The following is a 10,922-nucleotide window of genomic DNA, read 5'->3' as shown; positions in this document are numbered from 1 at the left end:
CTGTCCTTTTGCAGCTTCTTAGGTTTTACTTAGTACTCAGAGAACAGTCGAAGAGAATGTAAAACAAACTAGCTCTCAGAATGCCTCCAGGGATTTCCAAATGGACAAGGTTATCCAGAGAATTTCAAGACCACAGTCTGGTAGGGAAAGAAATAAAGGGGGGCGGGGCGGGAAGAGGGAGAGAAAACAAAGTTTGCCCTGTAACATTAATTGGCACTATTTAAATTCTTATGATACCCAAGGGATAATAGGTTAAGCTGGCCTTGCCACTTACCATCATTGAAAATATTGTCCTGCTCCTTGTTTACCTGGATTGAGAAGATTAGGGAATTGTATTGTGGTGAATACCAGCATTTGTGAAAGCGGTTGCAGTTTAATAGGCTGAAACAGACACCATATAATCACTTCTAGGAAGAACTTGAAGCAAATGAAATGAGGAACTATTTATTTTCCCCATTTACCAACTGGGCACAAAAATATACCTCTCTTAATTAATGTTTTATTATGAAATGTGGGTCTAACATATCTTCCATTAACATGTATTGATTTCAAAAACGAAGCAAACTGAATAAGTGTTTCTGGGCTTTCAGATCATTTTCTTTTAACTCATCGCTTAAAACAGATCATATTTGCAAGTCTTTCTGCAGTTTAGAGCTTTGCACTTTTAATGACAGTTCTCTTTTTAGAATTTCCTTTCCCAGTTCAAAGAAATCCAACATCTGTCCTCATGTGAAATGCAGATTTAACGAAGTGTCAAGTCAGACACTTTAGAATGAATCTTTAAAGACTCCAAAGACTTCTTTCCCTTCTTCTTTCCACACTTGCTTATTTGACAGAACATGCAAATAAGGATTTTGTGTTTTTTTTATTAGTTACAGAATGTATTTCCTTTGCCTTCGTACCACCCTCCTAATGATTAGGTCCGCTTTACAAACAAGACAGATGTCACAGAGGTAGGAAAGCTCAGGCAGATGTAAAATCTGTGTTGATAGAAGCCACTCCTAAATGGAAAATTATCTCGCTAAATCATCTCTCTAATTCAGAGAGATTTTCTGACCTGATCAAGAGTGAAGAGAATCATACAAGATACCTCATTTGGCCAATTGTGTGTTGTTGTTGTTGTTTAAATGAGATAACTTGCTTAAGTGAAGCATGAACTCTTGCATGTTTACCTGTGAATAACTTTGCACACTTTTACGGGAGTGTTAAATCCTATTGAATTCAATGGGGCTTCCGAATAGGCTGGTTCTGCATCGGATTGCACTCTCGCTCAGTGGGCTGGGGCTTCCTGGGCATAAACTGCCCCCTGGGAATGTGGGCATTTACACAGATGCGTCGCTCTGATAGGAACCCTTCTGCTGGCGCCCTGCTCTGCCCCTCGGTCACTGCTGCGCCTTGGCTTGAAAGACAATCCACTTGTTTGCACAGGCAGCGGACCCAGACATGCAGAGATCCGCGCTGGAGAAATGCCTGCAGCTCAGCGGATCTACACCCGCGTAAAGAGGACAAAGCCTCCCTTAGCATCAGAAAGAGCCCGGCTCTTCTCGCAGTCTCCCCCCTCTCTCTCCAGACCATCCCGAGAAGGTGGCGTTAGGATTTCAAGATGCGAATTGCTCCACTTTCGGCGCAAACGACCCGCACATTAGCACTTGCTCAGGTTCTCCAGCGGGAGCTTTTGATCTCTTCCTGTAGCTGAGGAGGAAGGCTTTTTTTTGCTTTCTTTTGGAGATTCCCAACAGGCTTGCCATGTGCTTTTCTTTGGTGCCCCCCCCCCCCCCCTTAGCATTTCTCTCCCGTGCGTCTCACTCACAGCTGAGGGTCCTTTGGGAATGCAAGGAGTTGGGAGGCGCGCTAAAGACCGCCCCCCCCTGCAAAGCCACCCTCTCTCCCCCCCCAGCCAGAATAGGGGGCGGAGGCGAAGAGGCCTCCCCTCCCCTCTACCTTCCCCGCTGACCCCGCCCCTCGCCTCCTGCTCCTGCGGCTGCTGGATTTCTTAATAGCCGCCCTTTTTCTGTCGGCAACTCTCAGGTTACCGGGCTTAAGTGCGCGCTCCGACCTGGAGCCTCGCGTCGCCGCCGTCTTCGTCGCTGCTGCCTCGCCGGCGCTTCCTCCGGAGCCACCCCGCGCCGGCGATTGGCTCGGGCAGCCCCCGCGGTCTTGACACAGCGGCGCGCCGAGGGCTTGAGGACGTGTTTCAACAGATGGTTGGGGTTAGTGTGTGTCATCGCGTTCGAGTGGGGATTAGGCGAGCCGAGGGCGGCCCAGGCGGAGCGGGGTGGTCTCCTCGGGCTGCGCAAAGGAAGCAGCCAGAGAGGTGGCGCCTTGGCGCGCGGGCGCGCTCTTACCTCGGGGGGGGGGCAGCGCGGAAGAGGGTCCCTTTTTACGCAGGAAGGGGAAGATCGTACAGGTAAAAGGGACAAAAGTCACCGGAGGATTCCCTTTCTCTTCCCAGCCACCCTTCTCTCTCTCTCTCTCTCTCTCTCTCTCTCTCTCTCTCTCCTCTCCTCTGCTTTTGAATGGAATGCTAGCCCGGCGCACTTGGTCCAAGCCGGTCGCGACCGTCTTATCAATGCTCCTATTGTATAGCTGACAGATAACAGCGGGCAGAGCTTGATGCCTGCCTTCCCTCGCAGACCTGAAACTCTGGATGCACTTTGAGGTCACGCTCGAGAAGGTGGTGTTGCGGGGAAGGTGGGGTGGGGGACGGGATGGACTGCGGCGGGGGAGTGTCTTTTACGCACCCACGTGCACGCTTTCGACCCCCCTCCCCTCCCCTCCCCAGATTTCTGATGCTGAAGAAGCTTTAGTTGCGCCCTAGAGCGATGCCAGGGTCTTACATCTCTCCCCACCACCACTGCCAGTAGTAGTAGATCATTCAAGTACAAAAAAAAAAAGGAAACAAAAAAGTTTGGCCGTGTTCTCCTTGGAAAGCGCCCGCACGCAACTCGGCTATCTTCGGGAACCGGGTGCCAAGAAAGACAGCGGGGCGGAATTTGTGCTTTGGCCGGTTCAGAGAGGCAAGTCAGGTTCTTCTTTTGGAGAGGTCTCCGGTGTAGTTGGTTTTTGTTTTGTTTTTCCCGGGACGGGCTCCTTTTTGGCAAATGCAGGGCTGGGCTGGGCTGGGTTGGGGTATGTCGATGACTTGGCAAAGCTGCCTGCTGGATTTCCAGGGTGGTGATGGTGGGAGGAGGGCGAGCAGCAGCAGCAGCAGCAGCAGCAAGCTGAGAGCAGCAGCCCAGCACCGTGGAGATGAGGAGCTGCCCTCGCAGCTGCGCGGAGCAGATGGATGTAATTCATTTGCAGGTCTGTTTGTGAAAGTTTTACGACTCGCTGAAAACTAAGTAGCATCACCATAACGGATCATTAAAGTCTAGCTGTATTTATTTATAGATTCTAAACAGCCTCTCCGAAGTGTTAATTAAATTGAAAGGGGCTTTTCTTTTTTCCTTTTTTAAACAAATCTGCAGGGAAGGAACAAGATGCAGAGACTTGGGCAAATAAATGGTCCTTAATCTGCGTTTAATGCGACGACTTTCAGGGCTACCCCTCAAAGCTGATTTCGCCAACATGTCTCCTACCCCCCCACACATGTGGGGATTGCTGCTTAGAAGGATTCCCGGCTTTAAAGCGGTTATGCCCCTTGCTTTGGGAGTAAACCCATTGAACTCAATGGGATTTCCTTGGTAAATGGAGGATCGGGACCTGTAACTGCTCTCTGGGCTCCTTTGGCACAGGTTACTTGCCAGCTTAAGTAGAATGTGCAGTTTGTTGGTTAAATATGGTTGACTCTCTGTTTCTTATATATTTCGAGGCATCCGGTTTTGTTTTGTTTGTTTGTGTTAATCTGTGACCAAATAACAGCGTTTAGCCTTGAAATAAATAAATACGCACAGGCAATAACTCTTGCATCCCTTGTTGGAATGTAAGAATTGCGAGAAGTTATTCTCTCCCATGGGTGGGTGGCTGTGGGGGGAGTTTCGCTATGCCCTCAACCTTTCCAGGTGAGAGATTCTCTAAGTGATACTGTGCCTAATCCTTTCTGGAATAAGATCTGAGGAATGTCGGGGGGTTATGATGGAGGATGCGTGCTTCGGATAACATCACCCCTAAAACTTTTCAAGTTAAATGCATACATTTAGCATTCCCCGTCTGCTTGGCTGGCTTACAGATTATACACCCTCTCCAAGAAAGCATCGTTTTTTCCTAAATAACCCCTCCAGCAGTATCAAATAAGGGTATTGGCAAACTGCTAATTAGTTAAATGAAATGACTAAAATGGGAGTGTTTTGATTCTCTCTCTCCAGCCCCCTTCCACACAAAGCTCCTAAGGAGAGGTGGAAACTTTCCCAGATATTTTTAAAGGCAGAAAAAGAGAACGCTTGCAAATGGGGGTTAAAACTTCCATGGGCTGAACAGCTCCAGCTGCCCTTTCATATCTGGAGAAATGTGGCTGGTGAGGCTTGTTCTGTAAGCCACCTTGTCTCCACAAAGATATACAATATGGTACAAGGCAAGGTGCAGCAGTGTGGTGTCAAGAATATAAACACGCAAAGCGGTGTCAGTCTAATTGCTTCCTGCTGTGGAGCTGCATTTTAGGTAACTGACCTACCACCTGATTCTGTGCATATTTACTCCAGAAGTAGGTCCCCGCTGAGTTGGATAGAATTTGTGAAGGATTGCAAGCTTAGTGACTTTAATGTCCTTGAAAACCTCTGGGTGCCAAGAGGTGGAGGGAGAGAAACTGAGCAGGGATCTAAATTCTGTTCTCGCATCACTTGACCTGACGGGGGACTATCTTTAAAAAGAAAAGACAATGCCCTCCGGCTAGTCCAAGCTCTCTGTCGAAGCAGAATCTACTGTTCCAGATGGTAAATGTTCAAAGGAATATTTATGGCTACTGCTGCATACATCAGGTTGACATTTGGTTTCTTCCTGACAGCACTTGTGCTGGGTACACACAGATGAAGTTCCCATTAGCGACTCGACAGCTGTAAAACTGTTCAGAGTTTAGGATGTTGCACAGGGAGATTATCTGAAGAACAAGGGGGAGAGAGAAAAAGTTCCTGGGGGGTGTGGCGAAGGCCTGCGGCTGACAGGTCTGCCGCTATGCAGGACAATCTTCCAATTTGGGTGGAATAGGCATTTTTGCCTCCATTCTCTCTCTCTCTCTCTCTCTCTCTCTCTCTCTCTCTCTCTGTGTGTGTGTGTGTGTGTGTGTGTTTGTGTCTTCTTTATGGAATGCAGAACATACCAGACGAGTCACAAGCCAATGTGGTGTAATGGGTAGAGTGTTAGACTTGGAACAGGATTCACTGCTCAGCTATGAAGACCACTAAGTAGCTCTGGCCAAGTTGTTACTTGTCAAGCTAACCTAGAATTATAGTTTATAGCAGCCTGCCTTGTACCAAGTCTGAAAGTTTGGTCGCTCTGGCTCAGTCCTGCGTGAAAGCAGCTTTCCAGGGTTTCAGACAGGGTCTTTCCCAACCTTACCTGGAGATGCCTCGCAAGGTTGTTGTGAGAAGTGGTGTAGTGGAGCTGGAAAAGGAGAGCAGGCAAGTGTAGCTTCAGAGGAGGAGCAAAATGCCACCATCTTGCTGGAACACCTTGCTCTGGCATGTGGATGAGGTGATAATGAGGCTTTCAAGTTTTAGTTGGTCACAAATTAACATATAGAGGGAAAGGTGGTGGTGCCCCGGCTCCTTCTGAGCCTCCTTGCTTTATGGTACCATTATTAATATGGCTGTTGACATCTTTGCCCCGCCTGTTTTATAAGTCATTGGAATGTGATGATATTGTGTAAATGTATCCTTCTATGATATCCTTTTTTTTTTTTTACACAACAAAGAGTGGCTAATAGTTTTCACAATAAAACTAATTACATGGGGAATGAAGAAAATATTCAAGCAGAGGCATTGTGCTTCTTTCTCTTGGCAGGGTTTCTACTTCACATAAGCAGTTTAAATAGTAGTGATTCTTTTTAAGATACGATAGTTTATGTTACTAACAGAAAGCTAAATGCTGCATTTCATCTGGTGGAAGATCTTTTGTTAAAGCTCTGTGTTTAACAACTCAAACCTATGCACTTGGGCAATGGTAGGCAACCTAAGGCCTGTGGGCTGGATGCGGCCCAATTGCCTTCTCAGTCCAGCCCGTGGACAGTCTGGGAATCAGCGTGTTTTTACATGAGTAGAATGCGTCCTTTTATTTAAATTGCATCTCTGGGTTATTTGTGGGACTTGCCTGGTGCTTTTACATGAGTAGAATGTGTGCTTTTCTTTAAAATGCATCTCTGAGTTATTTGTGGGGCATAGGAATTCGTTCATACTTTTTTTCAAAATATAGTCCGGCCCCCACAAGGTCTGAGGGACGGTGGCCTGGCCCACGGCTGAAAAAGGTTGCTGACCCCTGCACTTGGGGGTAACTTCCTCTGAGTTCAAGGGAGTTTACTCCTGCGTAACTATGCACAAGAGTGCTGTCATGCCGCATGGCTCATCCGGGTTGTCAGTGTAGTTGTTCTCTGTGAATCAACACAGCTGCCTGCATTTTTGGACTCTCCTTGTGAGTGCAGCTATGAACTGTCCTTGGAGACTTTCCTGTTGTGTTCCTGCAGCTCAACATTAATCTCTGGAACATAGGAAGCTGCCTTGAACGCAGTCAGACAGTTGGTCCCACCTAGCTCAGTGATGTCTAAACTGGCTGGCAGCTTTTCTGAAGGGCTTCAGGCAGGGAAACTCTCCCAGCCCTTGCCTGGAGAGGCCAGGGGTTGAACCCAAGACCTGCTGCCTGCAGGGCTCGACCTCTGAGCTACAGCCCTTCCCTGGGGACAAATCCCTTAAGAGAAAGGGTTGGGATATAAATGTGTGATGGTGGCAGGCATCACCATTGTGGTCAGAAAGAGCAGAACTAAAGGATCAAAGGTTGGGTTTTACTTGTGTGCCCGGGATGCCTTTGTCACCTGCACTCAAGAGACAGAAATGTAATTTCACTGAACTGTGCAACATTATTTGCTTTAACCCAGTTCATTTTTATTCTGGCAAGGAATGCAGTGACTTGCTAGAGGCTGAACATGCTTTGATGTAGATTGGCTTAATTGTGTGTTAGTTTATTACTTGGCAGGGGGTTACTCTTTCTGGCAATTCATAGTCCAGGTAAGGTGAGCCTGCTCAGCTCTGCAGCATTTTGATTTGAGCTGTGGCTGGTTTATGTAAATCTTGCTAACAATGTATAACTGTGCATCTTTCAAAACAGCATGGAATGTATCTGAATAGATAAATAGAGAAAAGGAGCAGATTTTGTGATTGTCGCAGAATGTTGTCTTTTCTTATTACGCTTGTTGCCATGCTCATCCTGGAAAAACTTGAGAGAAAATGGGCTTGCATCTCTCCGTACTTTGAAATAATAGCAGATATCGGGATCCCAGTTAAAGAACTTCGTGGGTTTTCATTCTGGGCAAGGACTCATGAAAACAGATTGTGAAACATGCTGAGATGGTGCGGGACAGCATTTCCAAATATGGAAGGCATTATAAACCACCACTCTTACAGGAAGTTAGGCATCTATGGAAAGAATGATTTTTGAATGATTTTCAAATACTCTTCTGGCTAGGTCATCTATTGCAAAGGATTTTGGATGGTTTATTATCAAGGCTTTGAGCCTTGATAATACAGAGTCATAGAGCTGCCTAGGCGTATCAAGTTTTTTTTTTAATTTAAAAAAATGATACAGTGTTTATGTGTATAGGTATGGCTTATTACAACCATATGAAGCTGGAGTTCTGGTTGTGAGTTTGAAAATATAAGGAAGACCCTTTGACATCCAAGGATTTTTCCATTTGAAGATGGATGGGTTTATACTTCTTACAGGGCTACAGACCTGATTGCCTGGTGATTTGTGAGGCTCTTAACACAAAAAGGCAGTTCCTGTGTTGCCACAAGTTTTTACATCCAATATCCAAACTAAGGATACTCCTGTGATGGTTAGGGGCTATATCACAGCATCTTAGAATTTTGCAGCAACAATGTCATATTAATTGGGGGGGGGGGGGGAATGGGCACTAATGCTGAATGGCTTCTGCTATTCAGAGCCAGCCCTACCATTCGACTGTGGCAGCCACCTGAGGCAGCTGATTTTGGCTGTCTCAACCTAATGGTAGACATCAATAAAATGGTACGCAAGTTTTTATAAATTGCTTTGTAAAAAAAAACAACAACCCCCAAATCAAATGGTGTGTAAATTTTATGAAATAAGTTGTTGGTTATTTAATTTATTATTGATTTTATTTTTACTTCCAGGGAGCAGGAGAGCTTTTCTGTCTCAAGTGCTAAAATAAGTGGAAAGACTTTGGGGTGCCATGACCAGTATGGAGTAGTTTGGGGAGATAGGATGCTATTAGGTTCCAAAATGTCTTAGGTCTGCACTGCTGCTATTTTAATCTGAATACCACCATCTTCTTCAAAGGAATCCTTGAAGACGTGACGTTAATGTTCAGAGAATATCAGCAGTTACCACCATCTCTTCTTCATATACTGGTTCCTCTTATTAGTATAACAGAGAGAAAGGTCCTAACAGTAATATGTGTAAATGCATGGGAGAAATGATAACACATCAGCCAGAAAGTGCTTTCAGGGTCAAATTTCAGTTGGTTTCTATAGGACTTGTATCAGCGTGAATATTTTTGAGGTTTGATTTGGACACAATAAGTCTAGGTGTTACGGGTAAAGCCAGTCTTTTTGTTTTTTTAAAGAGTCTTTGCTCATTCTTCCACAGCTTGTTTGACATCCACTTGCGTCCAGGAGCTATTTTTTTATTTACGCCAATGTTATCTGCTGCTCTACTGGCAGGAAATGACTTTGTTTCCCACCAGTATATCTGCAGGTGGCTTCAAATCTCTATTCTTTATAGGATGATTACTCTTTTCTTCAGCATTTTTTTATGGGATCATGGATTATTGGAGCTATTTAAGATATGACTAATTCAGAACTGTCAGTCATACTTTTTTTTATAACTAAGTCATGGAAATCAAGGCTATATAAGCTTGGCTGACATGTTTGGCCTCCATGGAGTCATTAATGCAGCAAAATGCAGTAAACGCAAAGTGAACTGTCCCTTACATATTTTATGTTTACTTGGAAGTAATCCCTAGTGAGTTCAGCAAGATTATAACTCCAAAATACATGTGTATAGGATTGTAACCTTAATGTGTGATCACCCTGTGGGGTTCCTTCACCCCAAATTAAAAATAAATGAGGAATGCCTGATATTAGAGTGGAATTAAAGCCTGGGATACTGATCAAGATAGAAGTCCAACTGTCCAAAACACAATTAGCTCCTCTTCCATCATTGTCACCTCTCCTAGTTGACTAGAGAACTTGGAGACAAGTCAGTCCCAAACCGGAGGACGGTGATGTCACAAAAAAGAGAAATTAAGATTTCTGCTTCCAGTGGCCATGAAAAACAAATTGTTAAGATGTAACCATGAAGATTTCAGTGGAATTTATTTAGGTATAACAAGGCACAGAGTTGTTGGAAGCTTTTAATAAATCTATTTTAGATTTTTCCAGTTGAGGATTTCTGTCTTTAGTATGCTGTTCCAGTGAAGCCATCTTCATGTTTTCATAGAATCACAGAATTGTAGAGCTATTGTAGAGACCACAAAGGCCATCTAGGCTAATCTCCTGCAAATGCAGAAATCTTTTGCCCAGTGTGGGGCTCAAACCCATGACTCTGAGATTAAGAGTCTCATGCTCTGCTGGCTGAGTATGTGAAGGAACCTTCGCAGAATGAAGAGGAAACGGGATTGTACCACAGGCCCAGCTCCTAACATTAAGAACTCCCAATGCCTCACCCCAACCATAACCATGCATGAAGTGAGGAAGCCTACATGCATAGACTTTCCTTCTTCAGACGTTCCCCTTAATCATGTGGAGCCTTCTTCATGATGTGTGGAAAAGGCTTAAGTCTCTCTTACAGGGATGGGAAACCTGTGGTCCTCCAGATGTCGGTGGACTATAGATCCTATTATCCCTGACCTTTGGCTGTGGTGGCTGGAGCTGATGGGAGTTGGAGTTCATCAATGTATGGCAGGCCACAGATTCTCCATCCGTGCCCTCCAGTTTCCAAAAATCCTGTGTATTGTTGCAATTCCCATCCAGGCCACTCAGGGTGGGAGCAGGAATGGAAAAGCAGAGGGTGGAGGAAACCACACCCAACAAATCTTACACTTCATTGGCACTATGGTGATCTCTGACCACATAATCGTCTCCATCTGTCTGTTTAGTTGCTTGTATGGTGGCTGCTCAAGTGGTTCAGGTCAGCTATAACAATGCCAAAGACACATCCTTAAAATGAAAGGGGGCAGCTTTAACGTGACAGAACCATTCCAGAGCCAATCATCCAAGCACGTAACACTGGAGGGAGGTTCCCACAAGGCTTGGAAATCAAACAGTAGCCGTGCTGCTAGCATCTATGTGTGATGATTCCCAGCCATATTTCAGAAACGAGAAGGGGACAGTGACTTCCAGATGATGCCATGTGTTGCCAAAGTTGCACAGAGTGTTCTAGGAAGTGCACACAAGATTTACTTAATTGGTTCAATGTCCCAGCAAAACTTGGGCTTTGAAGCCTTTCTTCAGAGGGAGATTATTTGGTTAAACGGCTTTTAATACACACATAGCATTCATTAGGCACCATGGTCTTTTGTGTAGCTATATTTATTACATTCCCCCAACCCTGAAGAAGCTAAAATGGATACTTCATTGGGTCCATAAATCTTACGTGTGCCTTCCTAGAACCTTTATTGCTCTGGGGCTATTGCCCTCCCTTGTTGTCATTGGTCACCATAGTTCTGCAACTGGTTGTTTTATATCAGGCTTAGGCAAACTCTGCCCTCCAGATGTTTTTGGTCTACAACTCCCATGATCCCT

At 45.3% G+C, this 10,922-nt stretch overlaps 1 protein-coding gene across 9 annotated transcripts in view; it reads left to right on the top strand.

The window, feature by feature from the left end:
• Positions 1–1,560: 1,560 nt before the first annotated feature.
• The window catches only part of SULF1 (sulfatase 1), a 98,962-nt gene continuing 89,600 nt past the window's right edge, over positions 1,561–10,922 (top strand). For 3 of the 9 annotated variants that reach the window (XM_028736748.2, XM_028736749.2, XM_028736744.2), the window contains exon 1: positions 1,981–2,210. The gene's annotated coding sequence lies outside the window, so the exon portion shown is untranslated. Of the gene's footprint in view, positions 1,585–1,980; positions 2,211–2,247; positions 2,408–2,820; positions 3,018–3,244; positions 3,304–10,922 lie in introns of those variants that run through there. The other 6 variants (XM_028736751.2, XM_028736750.2, XM_077932932.1 and 3 more) reach the window with 5 other exon arrangements.

Source organism: Podarcis muralis, chromosome 8 (genome assembly GCF_964188315.1).
Source record: "Podarcis muralis chromosome 8, rPodMur119.hap1.1, whole genome shotgun sequence".
In the NCBI taxonomy this organism is placed as follows: domain Eukaryota; kingdom Metazoa; phylum Chordata; class Lepidosauria; order Squamata; family Lacertidae; genus Podarcis; species Podarcis muralis.
The sequence above is the reverse complement of the archived record's forward strand: the minus strand, read 5'-3'. Positions and strand labels throughout refer to the sequence as shown.